This window comes from Saccopteryx leptura, chromosome 3, assembly GCF_036850995.1.
Source record: "Saccopteryx leptura isolate mSacLep1 chromosome 3, mSacLep1_pri_phased_curated, whole genome shotgun sequence".
NCBI lineage: Eukaryota > Metazoa > Chordata > Mammalia > Chiroptera > Emballonuridae > Saccopteryx > Saccopteryx leptura.
In genome coordinates this window covers 258,631,677-258,648,613 of record NC_089505.1, presented here as the reverse complement: position 1 = coordinate 258,648,613, position 16,937 = coordinate 258,631,677, and positions in this window count along the sequence as shown.

Genomic DNA, 16,937 nt, shown 5'->3' with positions numbered 1-16,937 from the left:
CCAAGCCCCAGGGAACCTGGAGTCATGCTGTGTGCAGCCTTTTTTTTTTTTTCTTCCTGAGACAGAGAGAGAGTCAGAGAGAGGGATAGACAGGGACAGACAGACAGGAATGGAGAGAGATGAAAAGCATAAATCATTAGTTTTTTGTTGTGGTACCTTAGTTGTTCATCGATTGCTTTCTCATATATGCCTTGACCATGGGGCCACAGTAGACTGAGTAATCCCTTGCTCGAGCCAGCGACCTTGGGTCCAAGCTGGTGAGCTTTTGCTTAAACCAGATGAGCCCGCGCTCAAGCTGGCAACCTCGGGGTCTCGAACCTGGGTCCTCAGCATCCCAGTCCGACGCTCTATCCACTGCGCCACCGCCTGGTCAGGCTACATGTGCAGACTTTATTAACAGTATTCTGATGACCTATAGAGTGACCATACCTGGGACAAATCCATTTTATGTCTGTGACACTCATATAAACATAGCTGGATTCTCCATTGGGCAGAGTGCTAGGGTCCACTCTGCTGTTTTAACTTTAGTTTCTTTGGAAATAAAAAGGAAGAAAATGAATATTATACTGAATCCAGACTGGATTATATTCACCTTTATACCATCATGTCATAAAATGTAATTTTTAATGTTTTTCTTTCTTTTCTGGAGGAAAGGGCCCACGAAGGCAAAAGTGCCTACTGACCACAGAAGTCATAATGTAGCCCTCTGTGTAATCATTAGCAGCTTATCTCCCCCTCTCCAAATTGTCTTAGTTTCAATGACAAATTATCTGGTGACTACATGTGAGAAAGTGGAAGAAAGTAGCGGGGATGAGATACCTGGTGGGAGACAGAAACCCTCAAACCTAAAGTAAAACAGGTAAAGGCCTGTTTTGAACCAATAGTTACGGTAGTAAACACTTATGGTTATTTTGAACATTCTGTGTGAGTCTGTCCAGCTCTGAAGTCTCCTTTCCATTCTTAGAATTATTGTAAGAGAAGCCAGTTCACCAGCCGGGACCCCAAAATGCATGCATGAAAAAAGGAGCATGAAGATAGTGACTCCATTCACCACTTGGCAAAACCCTACCCCAGGAGCTCCCTCCCCCACCATCTGTTTCCCCCCATCCCCCTCTTCCTTCTCACTCTCTCTGTCTCCCAGGCTGCCAAGTTTTGTTAGAGTTATTTTTGAAAACATGCTGATTAGCTTTGCCACAAATCCCTGTTCTCTAACCCCTCACTGTGGCTCAGCAATCCTTCTTTTCATCTCTTGTTAACTCTGCTTACTCCTCCTCGATGGCTTGGCATACAGTGGAATGAGAAACAGGTCAGTCCTACAATCACTCAGCAAGTCTTGGTTGAGGACCTACCACAATGCCCACCCAGGACAAACCCAGCTAGGTCCTGTCATAGACCTGACCTCAAATCCTGTACAACGTAGTGAGGAAAACAACACGATTCACCAACTGCTTTTTACATGCCTGCTATGTGCCAAGCAGGATGAGGAACACCTAAGGATTAAAAAGATGAATTTGTGGGCTCTGCTTCTCCCAAATAATTCATTTTACAAATATATATAAATAGGATGCTAATAAGCCAAATTTTGCCTCTCTTTAATTGGGGGTGGGAGACATTATGCTAATTCACCTGCGGGCAGTCTATAGCTCTCCGCAAAAACTTGATCCAACCTCCACAATAGACCTCTCTGTGTCTGTCCTTTGGGCCTCCTCTCATCTGCAGCCTTCTCTACATTAAAACCAAAGTGAATACAAGCTTATTTTTAAATCATTAAAACCTTTGACCAAACAGTGAGTCAGAGCATGTTGTTCCTTAGTTAGGGGCTGTCAGAATCACTTAAAAACAAAGCTGAGCAAAGTGTTAAATAAACATACAAGAGGAGCAGAAGGGGCCTTTCAGATATCGCCAGGTAACCCAAGTCCACCGTGGATCTGGAGAGAGTGCATCTGCGGGCTCCAGGAGACCACAATGCTGATTAGCTTTTTAATCTTACCCCAGTAAGGATGGAAATTTTTCCTGTTACTGAGAGACATGAGGAAACCATTAGTTCTTTGTAAAGACAAATATCCATTTCAGTAAGTAATTTAAAGCACACACTGTGGAGAACATGTGTGGATGTTTGGCATTGAGCTGGAAGGACTAATAAAATAACTTCTCTTTAGCTGGTCTTTTCTAGACTAAAAGACAGAATTTATGGTGCCTCCTTTCTGGTATTTAACATATTCTACATGTTTACAGTTGATCAACTGTTAGAAATAAAGAAGTCTTATGCACATAAAACAAACAAAAAAGAGGACATGAGAAACCCATCACCATTTTCCATCCTTTTAGAATGTCATCAGTATTCGTAACTAACGCTCTGGATGTCAGCCTGGCAGAAGAATAATGTCCGTCTTTCATTATTTGGATATTTCTATACCTGCATAGCCGTGGGATTGCCTCAATCATACACGTTTGGCATTGGCACTGTTTGCCCCTTTAGGATTTGATGACTTATCCTAGGGTGAAAAAATATGCATGCACATTTTTGAATGAATATTATTTCATGACCTGTCTATTTGTGATGCTAAAAGAACATAGGGTTGATGATACAATGGGGCACTGGAAATAACTTTACTCTGGAAACCACATGCCTTGCCAGCTGCCCCTGTCCTGGCTTCAGGCTGGGCCAAGGGAAGATGCATTCAGTATTTGTCTATGCAGTCAGAGCAGGGGTCTAAGTGCTCTAGTGGAAAAAATCCTTATTCTGTCCCTGTTATTACTCCCATGGAGCTTACTAAAACTTGTGGAAAAGTAGATAAATATGAAAAAGGCCAAATATAAGATTTAATCAATGGAATCAGCACAAACAGAATAATCAAAGTGGTGTATGTCATGACATAATAAATAAAGTCCTTAGCACTGCGTGGTTTGAGTAGGTGCTCAGTAAACCTTTGTTGGATGAATAAATACTTTCGGTAACCCAGATGATGGCCCTGAGCTATCATATATTTGGCACTCCATTGGCAAGTGTGAGGCTTCAAGATTCTTAACCATTTTCCTCTTGGGAAATTGGCTTCTTAATATGTATAGTTTAACAAATGACTATCAGAACAATCAAGTCCAGGGAGGTTTCTGAGACAGGGAACTTGCCTGAGCATTAGAGCTGGGGACTCTACCTTTAGTGAAGCCTTTTCCATGGATCTTTGTATATCATGACTCTGCAGAGCCCTTGCACCTCCTTTAATCATTGGTATCTGGCGGGGACTCTTCATACTACCTTTCCAATTACCAAAATCATTACACAGACTTTCCTTTTCTCTCGTGTATCCTACTGCAATGCATCATCTTCTGGATTAAGTTAAATAGTTCCTCTCCTCCCTTTGCTTTTCTACCTTTGAAATGTTTGTGGACTGTAATTATTCCCTATCTTGGCAACGGCTTCAATGAATTATCCATTTTCTTTAATCCGCCCAGATAAGTGAATTCTTCTATGGGCTTAATCATCTTGTTGCTCTAGCCTGGAGTTCCTCTCATTGCTGTTCATTTGTTCTAAAAAGAAATACCTCAAACTAAACCCTGCACTCTGGATGGATTTTTAAGGAACACATGCTCTCTTGGCATTCCTATGATGCAATTTTATTGCTATGTGGCTTTTTACGGCACTATCAACTATTTCTATTTTCTCCAAAACTGTGCCAAAATTTTGTAAACTTTTACTTTCACTTATGAGTCTTCCCTTTATTTGAATTTGACAGAAAGAAAAAAATGGAGAGAATATATGTATGTGTGTGTATAGGTATACAAGCTCTGACAGAAGAAATGCCAAATACATTTATATTTTTAACTTAAAAAATAGTTTCTTTGGACCCAAACCATTAGAGTTTAAAACTATCCAGCTTTACTTAACACTCTTTTTTTTTTAATGAAATTTTATTTTATTTTATTTATTTTAGAGAGGAGAGAGGGAGAGAGAGAGAGACAGAGAGACACAGAGAGAGAGACAGGGGGGAGGAGCTGGAAGCATCAACTCCCATATGTGCCTTGACCAGGCAAGCCCAGGGTTTCGAACTGGCGACCTCAGCATTTCCAGGTCAATGCTTTATCCACTGCGCCACCACAGGTCAGGCTACTTAACACTCTTAAGAGCTCTTACTCATGTAGTAGTTTATAAAATATTGTTTTATAGTTAGATCCATATAGATATCTGATTTACTCGTGTGGGGGGCAGAATCATTCCCATTTTATAGATGATGAAAACAAGCATCAGAAGAGCATGACAAGCTGAGCAGATGAGGCAAGGGGCAGACCCAGGACTCGGCCCTGGGTCCCCTGACTCCCAGGCCAGAGTCATTTCTGCTCCAAAACAGCTGTCTCCTCCATCACAGCTGTTGTTTAGAGAAACCACTTCCAGTTTTAGATGCTGTATATATAATAAACATTATGGTAAACTTTATACTCAGCCTCAAACACTTATTGTGTATACTTTGTTCTATCAGATTGTTTTGCACCTATCAAAGGGAGGGAAAAGGAAACTAGGAAAGTGCAGTGCCGCTTACGCTTTCCTTTGCAGAGACTTCTGTGAAAGACTGGTGTCAGAAGCCAAGGACAAACCCCCGTTTCAAGCGTTCTCTGGTATAGTGAGAGAAACTAAACATCACCATGCTCTGGTGATAGCAAAACAGGTTATGCAACATGGAGGGCACAGAGATGATTTACTGGGCTCCGTGTCCCCAAATTATAAACAGGTTGTCTTCCAAATGTTCTCTTGAAGAAAGTTGTTTAGAATAATAAATGCATGCTATTGTGGGGAAAGAAAGCCTTATAGATGAGGTTAAGAGTTTAGGTTTTAACCACAAAACCTAGCTATAGATGCTTGGAATGTAGTACCAGGTGCCCTGGTGTCTTTTTAGTTTTAAAAACAAAATGTGTTCTGCAGTGCCTAGGACACAAATCCAAGCCTCAGCCCCCAATCACTGCAGTGAGTTGACACAGAATCTCTTCAGACTCCTAATCATCAGCACCCAGGTGGGACCTCACGCCCCTGGGGAAGGGTCTAGAGGGTCCCCAAACTGTTTACACAGGGGGCCAGTTCACTGTCCCTCAGACCGTTGGAGGGCCACTATAAAAAAAAAAAACTATGAACAAATCCCTATGCACACTGCACATATCTTATTTTAAAGTAAAAAAACAAAACAAAACGGGAACAAATACAGTATTTAAAATAAAGAACAAGTAAATTTAAATCAACAAACTGACCAGTATTTCAATGGGAACTATGGGCCTGCTTTTGGCTAATAAGATGGTCAATGTCCGGTTCCATATTTGTCACTGTTAGCCGTAAAAAGTGATATGACGTGCTTCCGGAGCCGTGATGCGTGCATCCCGCGTCACCAGAAGTAGTGCTGTACGTGAGCAATGCCGTGCATTGCGGCGGCGCCAGATACAGTGCTCCTCTCACTGACCACCAGTGAAAGAGTTGCCCCTTCCGGAAGTGTGGCGGGGCTGGATAAATGGCCTCAGGGGGCCTCATGCGGCCCCCAGGCTGTAGTTTGGGGACCCCTGGTCTAGAGGGGTGGAGACAGTGAGGGCCAGCAGAGGGCCTTTGCAGACAGAGAGAACCAGACAGTTGAAAGTGGAAGCTAATATGAGGGCCACACATTCCTTTCAGGTAAGCCCTGGGGAGAGGCTCCTCCTTTCTTTACTTTTACCAGCCCTGGGGGCTGGCCCACCTCCTCTCCTTCTGCTATCTGCCACTTGCTGTTTAAGTTTTCCTCTGGCCAGAAATGTTTGGGTCAGAAGGGAGGTCCAGGGCTTCGTCCTCAGGCTCCATTCCTGAAGCCAGCACACAGTGATGCTAAAGGTTGATGGTTTATCCCTTCCAGGTCCCAGTGCATAAAGATCAGACCAAAGGAACCAGATTCTCTGTCAAGCTCCGCTCTGTCGTACCATTCTACAATTTTACAAATACTTATTTAATACATGAGTATGCAAGATATAATTGGTCAAAGTATCAGTGGCTTAGGCTGTGCCTATTCAGAGGACTTATACTTGGTAGCATCTAGTAGAAACTATCCAGATTAATATCCTTATTCTTAATGTTACCTACTTATAGCTAAATTTCCAGTGCACATTATCAATGTTTTCCCTATTTTGTTGTAGCAGTGATGGACTCTGGAGCAGGACTTCCTGGTTTACAAGCTTGTTGCCTTTTATTTAGATATTTATATAATGAAAGTATAAATAATACTGTACCTATGTTAAAGGGTTGTTGAGAGAATTAATGGATTGGTCCTTGTAATGGACTGATCCTAGTGATTGCCATAGATAGAAGAAGCACCAAGTGTTTTATCTTGTCATTATCATTGTTGTCCTTGTCTCATGTGTCGGAGTTATATAAATTCCAGCTTTCCTATGGAATTTTATCAAGGGCACTAAGAAGTCCCCTCTGTTTCTACAGGGTCCTCTAAAATTAGAGGAGATTGGCTGAAACCTGTGAATTTATAATGACCTACCAAACTCTGCCAGTGGAAGACGAGTAAGTGGAAGAAGCCATCCCTCTTCTTTGCTATCACCACCCCAGAGATTGGTCTGCCCAAGTGCAACCCCAGAATGAATGAGAAGTGGAGATGGCCACAAGGCCAGAGGGTAGAGTAGGAGGCAGCAGAGTATAATAGTGATGAACATGCATTCTGGGCACTGACTGTCTGAGTTTGATCCCAATCTTCACCCTTTAATACCCGTATGACCTTGAATAAGTTGCATAAATGCTCAGTTTCCTTATCTGTAAAAAGAGATAATAATAGTATTGACTCACAAGGTGATTGAAAAGATTAAATGAGCTAATATATATAAAATGACATAGAATAATACCTGACATAGTATAATCACTCTAGAAAGAAGTGAAAAAGGAGGTAGTAGCCCAGATACAGTTAATAACAAGCAGCCCCTTCCAGTGTCTTTTTTTGAATCCCATATGTATTCAAGAAGTGTTTATATGTATGTGCACCAACTTGGTTTTTTTTTTTGCATGTTTTTTTAAGATAATAATCCAACTATCTTCTATTTTATTATTATTTTTTGCATATATTTACATTTTTTTCTACCCTGGTTTCTCAACATCATCCTCACTTTATTATCAACTTTAGAAAAAAAAGAAAGATGAAGAATTTTCAGCCCTCCCTTGGATAATACAGTCTGTGTATCTAGATTTTTCCCTAATTTAGTGTCTAGAACGATTGGTAAGAAGCACATATTATACATGTCCATCTCGGCTAGAGGCATGACAAAGCCATTCTTCCTGTTTAATTCCTGCTCTAAAGCCATGCTAGACCCTTCTTTGATCAATCCTTTTCTGAAAGACTATGCAATTCCTCCCCAAAATGGCCTGAAATGATGAGAGACAATGGACAGAGCAGGCCAGACTAAATCAGGCATCTGTCCCTATAACTGTTACTTAGGCTTTCTGAGCTTCATTTTCCTTCTCTGTAAAATAGACATAAAACTACATACCAATTGGTATGCCATTTATAGAGACCATAAGATTATGAATTATTATTGCAATGCATTATTTTACTGTCATGGTTGTGTTTTCTTTCTTGGTTTCATCAAAATCTGCATTAACCCATGGGGGTGTGTTATGTAGATGAGTGCTTTCATATGTGGTGAGGCAGAAAGGGGTTAAGAACAGTTGCTCTTGAGGACTGAATGGATTGCATGCCTCTTAGGAATTCTTCTACAGATGTTTTATTTTTCACCTAAACTTCTGGTGTGTCCAGAGAGGCAGAGAGCTCACGCCTGTGCTTCCTAACAAGTGTACAGTGTGCCATTCTGCCATGCTTTGCATTTATGCAAAAATGGAAGGCCCAGATGACACAAGGTTTGACATTCTCTTATGCACATTGAGGACCCTGACAAGGACACATAGCTGAACTGAAGGTTATCTTTCCTTACCATGGAGCAGTTCACAGGAGTCTCTGTAGTCAGAGCCACACTTCTGAACTAGTTTGGAGTTACCACTTGCACACAGACAAAAGCCTAGGGCACGACTATAATGATCTTAATCTAGAAATTTTTTTAAAGTGAATATAACCAAATGTCTGCCATGGTCATAATAAAATAAATATAGATCTCAAAAGGGAAAGTAACCACAGATGTGAAAGACTCAACAGTCAAGCTTCTTGTATACTCTTCAGTGAATAATATACCTCTTGGTATCAAATGTGTTAATTTGCTCTGTCTACTCATCCATGAGCATCTATGGCAGTACTGTGAAAAGTCAATGAGGTCTTCAATGACTAATTCTCTGTTTTTAATTTTTTAATTTATTTTTTTTTTGTATTTTTCCGAAGCTGGAAATGGGGAGGCAGTCAGACAGACTCCCACATGTGCTCAACCGGGATCCACCCGGCATGCCCACCAGGGGGCGATGTTCTGCCCATCTGGGGCATTGCTCTGTTGCAACCAGAGCCGTTCTAGCACCTGAGGCAGAGGCCTTGGAGCCATCCTCAGCGCCCAGGCCAACTTTGCTCCAATGGAGCCTTGGCTGCAGGAGGGGAAGAGAGAGACAGAGAGGAAGGAGAGGGGGAGGGGTGGAGAAACAGATGGGCGCCTCTCCTGTGTGCCCTAGCCGGGAATAGAACCTGGGACTCCTGCATGCCAGGCCGATGCTCTACCACTGATCCAACCGGCCAGGGCCTTTCTGTTTTTAATTTTATGTTTTCATACTGACTATAGTTTTCGTACTGACTATAATTTTTAAAATATGGAGAATAGAACAAATTCTGAATCATCTAATAGACCACCTTATAGTCAAGTACTGCCTCATGGTTTCAGTGCTCGAGTTTATATATGATTTCACTGGTACCCAATGTTCATATGGGTACCCAATGAACACAGATAGAGGAAGCATTTCTAGCTGGCTTGAGGTGATCATGTCCTAATGTTAATGAGACAGCAATCATCGTGTGTCTGCTATTGTACTCTTGTTAGATTTCCTAACTAATTATAAAGACAAAACTTCTATTTTACAGTGATCAGCTACAATTGAAAGATATTTTCACAGGCTAGGATTTCAACTTCATAATTTATTTTATAAATCTAAACTATTTTGACATCATGGAAATGACAATGTGGTGGAATAATGTTCTACATTAATTGTCACAGGCTAATTAGAAAAGAACAGAGGCAGACTTAATATATCAATGGGGTTTTTGTATCAAATGAACAGTAAATGACATCACAGCACCTGGTAGAAACTGCCAACGGTTTTATAGTTGTTGAAATAGAGAATTCTGGCTGAATAATTAGATCATCACAGGGCATACCGAACTCAAAGAAATGTATGCCAACAGAGGAACAGGTACCATCCACGTGGCTCACAATATTTTGTGCAGACCCATATCTGTACATCACAACGTGCTATAGCTCCTAAGAACTAAGCAGTAATACACAATGAAGAATGCTCCATTAAATTCTCTTTTAAAATTATTTTTTATTATTTATTTTGGGTGAACTGCTAAATGGATGAGGCCATTAAAACAATGGAATGCAGTCTGAATTAGTTATTTTTTAAAAAAGGAAAAATGACTGCAGTGATTACAATGATGTAAGGAATGGCACGTCAGACTCAACATTACAAACACATAAATTGACAGAAAATAAATCAAATAGCTATATATTGTTTTTTTTCAATTAAACCCATATAGATCATTTAGTTCAGTAAAACAGCAGCAGCTGCTGCCACATTAAATTATTTTGAATTGTTTTGGCTACCTATTTTTACTTGATAAAAGATAAACTGAGGCATGTTAAACTTTTTAAGTGTTTCAGCATTTATTCATTCAAATCCAACAGTGCCAAACCAGAAGTGGTTAGGGGTATTCCATGGACAGAAGCCAGGGAAAGACTTATATGGAGAAAATGCAGGAGCAAAGAAAGGAAATTATTGAATTGTCTATAGCTTAAGGGCTAGTTGGCTATTTGTAATTGGTTGTCTAGTGTTTTGATTTTGTAACCTTGAGGCATTTACAGAGTTAGATTTTGGTTTGCTTACATAGGCTGCCATGGCGTTTGAGCCACCTCAGTCTAAGGGCCTCCTTGTTTAATTAGTTTAACATACAAAAGTCTTGTTTTGATTTTTTTTTTTTTTTTTTTTTTGTATTTTTCTGAAGCTGGAAACGGGGAGAGACAGTCAGACAGACTCCCGCATGCGCCCGACCGGGATCCACCCGGCATGCCCACCAGGGGGCGACGCTCTGCCCACCAGGGGGCGATGTTCTGCCCCTCCGGGGCGTCACTCTGCCGCAACCAGAGCCACTCCAGCGCCTGGGGCAGAGGCCAAGGAGCCATCCCCAGCGCCGGGGCCATCCTTGCTCCAATGGAGCCTTGGCTGCGGGAGGGGAAGAGAGAGACAGAGAGGAAGGAGGGGGGGGGAGGAGAAGCAAATGGGCGCCTCTCCTATGTGCCCTGGCCGGGAATCGAACCCGGGTCCCCCACACGCCAGGCCGATGCTCTACCGCTGAGCCAACCGGCCAGGGCTGTTTTGATTTTTTTATAATATACAAATTATAAGTTTTTGCACATACTTAAGTAAAATATAACTTTTAAAAATTTAGGACAGGCCCTGGCCGGTTGGCTCAGTGGTAGAGCGTCGGCCTGGAGTGTGGAAGTCCCAGGTTCGATTCCCGGCCAGGGCACACAGGGGAGGTGCCCATCTGCTTCTCCACCCCTCCCCCTCTCCTTTCTCTCTGTCTCTCTCTTCCCCTCCCACAGCCGAGGCTCCATTGGAGCAAAAGATGGCCCGGGCGCTGGGGATGGCTCCGTGGCCTCTGCCCCAGGTGCTAGAGTGGCTCTGGTCGCAACAGAGTGATGCCCCGGATGGGCAGAGCATCGCCTTCTGGTGGGCGTGCCGGGTGGATCCTGGTCGGGCACATGCAGGAGTCTGTCTGCCTCCCCGTTTCCAGCTTCAGAAAAAAAAAAAAAAAAAAAAATTAGTACAACAGTTTTCTTTATTCAAGCACTATGTAAAAAAATTTTTTAATGGATAAAGGTTTTAGTAGTAAAATTTAACAATGATGGAATTTCTACTATATATACACATTAGGTATTACTTTTTGTTGAAATATATATATATTTCAAGAGGATATATATATATATATATATATATATTTGAAGTAAGTTATGCATGGTTGTAATTTTTGTTCTCTCAAAGCAACAAATGTCTCAAGGTTTACGTCAGAAAAATACAGCGGGGCAGTTAATAAAAGTACAGTTGGGCAGTTAATAGAGTTTGGTTGTGAAAGGATTGACCAGTAGTCCTTATTCTTTTATTGTAATTGTACAATAGGTCCAGGAATCTAATGAAACAGCTATCAATTATTATGATAAAAGATAACTTGCCAAAGAATAAAAAAGCATTATACACTAACTCACAAGTACTCAACAAAGTGAAAAAAAATTAACAACTATTGCGTGAATAAGACTTAACCCCCACCTTTAACATAATATCAACATTCAGTATTAACAAGTGTGATTTATAGGGAAAAAATTGCTTTGCTACTCCACTGCCCTCCTCTGTTTTTCTTCCTTCTTCTTCTTCATCCTACTATTTCTTCTCCTCCTCCTCTATCTTCTCCTTCATTATTTTTCTCTGTTCTTATCTTCTACTTCATAATTCTTGATATCAATGCCCACCTCCAGAGACATCTCTCCCATGTTGATCTTCTTAGTAGGAAACTGCTTTCATAGAGTGACATGTAGTGATCCCAGCTCTACTGCCCAGGGCAATAAAAAAATGTTTCATTTATCCTATAGGTGGATTATAATGTTCCAATACCTGAGAATCCAAAATTCATTAACAATGAAAGACAGTATTTGCTGGAGGGAATGAAGATAGCAGAAAGGCATAAGGCCTTTTGAAATATAAAAGTGAATCAAATATTTATTGAGTACCTACCATGTACAAGGATTACAGTAGGTAAAAAATGAAAACAAGTATAGGGCAGGCCTTGCCCTTAGATTGGGCATACAAAAAATTTAATTATAATGCAAGGTAAATAATTGCTCAAGGCAATTATGGAAAAAAGTTAAAAGATCTAAAATCAATATGTAAAAAAACAGTGAAGACTAATGCTATGATGTTGAGAGAGGACAAAAGTAGAATTTGAATTGAATCTGAAAATTTTACAAGGACTATCATAGTTAGAAAAGTGAAAATTCAGTAGAGTTATTATTGGATTAAAGTGGTGAGTTATTCTAATCAATTCCCTGTGTAATTATACAAAATCAATAATAAAATGTTCTAAAAAACTCCAAATCATAAATAAAGGTATCCATGCGGAGATAGTGTGTATTATTGTCAGGATTAGTAGGGATGGTAGTACTGTAACAGTAGACAGAGTAGTAGTTTACGCAGGTAGTTACCACTTAAGGAAGGAAAGGCTATTGTATCTACTTGCCAAGAACTGTAAACCGTGCTGCAAACCCATCATGAATCTAAAAGATTAAATGTGGCAGGTCATGAGTGGTAATTATAAATTGTTTATTTTTTCCTTAACTATTAGACTCCATCTTTTACATTTAAATCTGCATTAACTTAAGTCTTAGAGATTGTCAGAGATGTGATTTATATGGGGAAAGACAGTATTATTTTGGCGCAAGGCACAATGAAAAAAAAAGTTCTTTTTGCACACATGTTTCCAGTTTAGCTGCTTAATTTTGGAAAGAGGTAATTCAACGTCAAAATTAGGCCGAGTGAAAAATGCACACACAGTAATCTTCATTTTCATTATCTGGAGTAGTTCAAAAGGCTAAAAAAATGGAACTATTCTTGAAGAAAGGGATGCATGTTCAGGTAATTACAAATAACAGATGCATCTGGCTATCTTAATTGTTTGGGAATGTCTCAATTAGCTGAGAATGTTTTCATGATGACTTGGAGACAGTGAAAATTTTTCACAGCAGATTGGATTCAATAGTGAGAGAAAATATAGGCAGTTCACCCTGAAGTCTATTTATGCCTACAGAATTTATTCACAGATCTCTGTCTTTTGGATTTTATTGGCCAGTAAAGGAAATATAAATAGCATTTATTTGTTTGTTTATTCTCTCTGTAGCTTCGTGGTTAGGCTGAAGAGGAGTAGAACTGTTGATCAGTTCACATAGTCAGCCTCGCTTTCTCCATCTTGACCACAGTTCCCTTTCTTTTTCTTTTTTCTTTCTTTCTTTCTTTTTTTTTTTTACAGAGACAGAGAGAGATTCAGAGAGAGGGATAGATAGGGACAGACAGACAGGAATGGAGAGAGATGAGAAGCATCAATCATTAGTTTTTTGTTGCGACACCTTAGTTGTTCATTGATTGCTTTCTCATATGTGCCTTGACCTTGGGGCTACAGCAAACGAAATAACCCCTTGTTGGAGCCAGCAACCTTGGGTCCAAGCTGGTGAGCTTTGCTCAAACCAGATGAGCCCACGCTCAAGCTGGCGACCTCAGGTTCTCGAACCTGGGTCCTCTGCATCCCAGCCCAACGCTCTATCCAATGCGCCACCGCCTGGTCAGGTCACAGTTCCCTTTCTTAACAGAAGTGACCTGCTCACTGAAATCTGATTTTCAGGCATACTTAGTCATTTGGGCTTGCTCTTTGAGAAGCTTAGAATGATCCCTAAATATAGGTACTTCCTCCATCTGGTTTAGAATTGACATTATTTGGACACCTAAAAGAAAAGTCACACTGGAGTACTTTGGTTAACAATGCTGCTTGTCTTAGACCTACCTCTATAGTGTAGAGTTTCTACCATACCCTAGTATGCTTCTGTTAGAACATATTCAACCTAGATTCTTCCCTTTTCTGAGCTCTACTTTTTAAATTATTTTATGTATTTATTTATTTCAAAGAAACAGATTTGTCAACTGCAGGATAGTACATAAGCAATTACAATGATGTCCAGCAAATCAATGTCTTGTGCTCTCAAGCTGCTTTCCTGGGTGATAAAGCCTCTCTACCCGACTCCCTTGTTCTGTGGCTTATTAATAAAAAGAAGGAGTAATCTGTTATGCAAGGGGAAATTGTCAATGTAACTGTTTAGAAATGTTTCAAAAGTAATTTTTCCAAGTTTGACAAATACCCTCAAGCCAAAGAAACTTTTCATAATTCCTGGTAGAGAGGCTATGAGCTATTAAATCTCACCAATTCTTTGCTTAACATTCACCTTTACATAGAACACATGATCTGGGTTAAATCCTATAGATAGCAGGAATGCACACCTGGATTAATCTAACCAGCAAGTAGGTGCCCCATTACCCCAGACAAACTGAGATCAATATTATTTATTCATTAACATTTTAAATAAATATGGGCTCCTTCGCCAACTCTTGCTTATCTGTAAGAATCAACTGGGCAAGCTTAACATTCTCTGGCCACTGCCTACTCCTAAAGATAAGTCAGTCCTTCCTAATCTTCCAGTGCAGCTCCATACACATTGAGCATACATGCTTAGGAAGCATTGAAGAGGGGGATACAAATGAAGAAGAATGAAGATAAAGGTACAAATGTCTGACTTCCACTCTGGGTGGGTACAGTATAAGACTCCGATGTTTCAATCAGCTTTCAACTTGTAGCCTGTAGATTCACATTTTAAAAAGTAGAACCTACTTCTTTCTGTGTAACAGAGACTTGCAAAATTACAGGAGTCTGTAGTTAATTGGGCAATACTGTTTCTTTTTAAATTCTGGAACCTCAGAAGCAAAAATATCTGTAGTTATATCCTCATGGACATACATAAAGAAATAGATCCCAAATGAACTAAGGCTCAGCCTCTCAGGGCTTCTCTCCCATCTCACACTTTCTCATCTGATTCTTACTGGCCCACTGTTGAGTTCTCAGTCATTTGCTAGTGTCAGTCCTAGTGTTCTCTTTATCAATGTGTGTCTGTGTGTAGCATTAATTCACCTACAAACCCTTCATGTTCTGGAAAGCAGCAAGGAATCTGTTTACTGATAAAGGATAAAAATCTTTCCTTTGTGAATGACATATTAAGTATCCATAATATAGACATATAAAATCTGTCCTCAAGAAGTATCTTCTCATTCACTGCATGTATTTTTCTTTTTTTTTGAGAAGTATACTGGCTTTCAACCTGTCCCTTTAATATATACCATTTCTTTTAAGGTTTATGATTGATTTTCACCTTCTTTAAATCTGCCAGAATTGTTACTGGTGTTAGAAAATCCTCTTACAATGGTTTTACCTCCAATACCCATCCATCCTTCAGGGTTCACTTAAGACTACTCTTCCTAACTGCTGTGAATTCTGTGATTACTATTCTAGAATCAAAAGACCTTCCATCTCAGAAAAGTTATAATATTTAGTTTGACAGTTTGTCACATGAACATTCAATCAGACCCAGTACTGCTTACTTTGTATATCTACTGAAATCCACAACTTTGTTTAGGACAAAAATGTGCTTTGCGTATATAGCACTATGTTTAGTCAATAATAGGTTCTCAGGTAGAATAGGCCGAGGGAGTTACATCTTCTAGGCTGTAATCCTAGAGTCTCCAATGGTGACTCAGAGTGGAAGCTTTTGATCTTACAGAAATGGAAGTTAAATATTGAGGATATATTGGTAAATGGTTGGTTTCATAGAAGGGCCAAAAGAAGTTTATAACATAAGAAATGACCTTAAAGATAGATCAATATTCACTTATTACAAACTAGGAAACAAAGGTTCAGACACTGTTACTAATTCAGCTGCTAATATATTTTGGTTATTAAGTTTTAAAATGTAGGTGAATTAACACTACACACACAGACACACACTGGTGAAGAGAACACTAGAACTGACCCTAGGCGATTGACTCAGAACTCAACAGAAGTACCCAAAATCCGGGGGAAGAAGAGTCTGTGTTTCTGTGGAGAAGCAGAGAGTGTTTGACCTTCAGATTTACAGACAACTGGCTTCAAATATTAACAGTATGGCTTGGACAAGTCTGCTGACCTCTTTGAGCCTTCATGTTTTCACTTGTAAAATGGAAGTAACACTATCTCACAGAATAAAATGGGATTAAAATTCAGTAATGCCAGAATCTCAGCGTTTAAAAACAGCAGAATACAAATGCTGTCTCATTAATATCACTAAGCCTTCATGCCTCAATATCCAACCTGGTTTTTGCTAAAAGACAAGACTTATAGCATTCCTCTTCCCTAGGTATTTCCCAACCCTTGGTGGCTTTCTTATGTCCACTGATCTGCCCTAATTTTCATCTCTACTACAATGATCTCAGCTAAGACTGCACAGACCTTAAACTCAGAAATTACCCCAAGAAGCCATGCATGATCTGAATTGAAACCCTGCTTTCTACATTCACACTACAGCTAAGGTGCTGGCTGAGGTAGGAACCATCCCGCCATCTGGCAAGAGGAGTGAGAGCCAGAGCCATGACATGGTGCCAGTTTATCTGTGCTTGCCTTGAAGTCAGTGGAATCTGATAGACAAATGATTTGCTTCTTATTATTCCTAGAGTCAGAAGCAAACCGGCCCCTCCCTGTAGGTTTATTTGGATTGGAAAAAGGGGAGTAGAATATCATGGCAGAGTTGACTGAGGCCTCACATATTATAGCTTTTAATTTTGGAATTTCTCCCATTGAGAAATTATAACTTCCTTCTCCCAGTGTTCTCAGAGTAGCAAAAGCAGACTAATCCTAAAAACCACCACCAGGTTGTACCCAGGACCATTATTAATTTCTAACCCAAGCTATGTTACCAGGCCTGCCTTGGTATCAGGCTTTACCCTTGTTAATGATGCAGGATCTCATGGGTTTCGTAGTTCTCTTTCTATCTATCTATCATCTATCTATCTATCTATCTATCTATCTATCTATCTATCTATCTATCTATCTCTATCATCTATCTATCTATCTATCTATCATCTATCTATCTATCTATCTATCTATCTATCTATC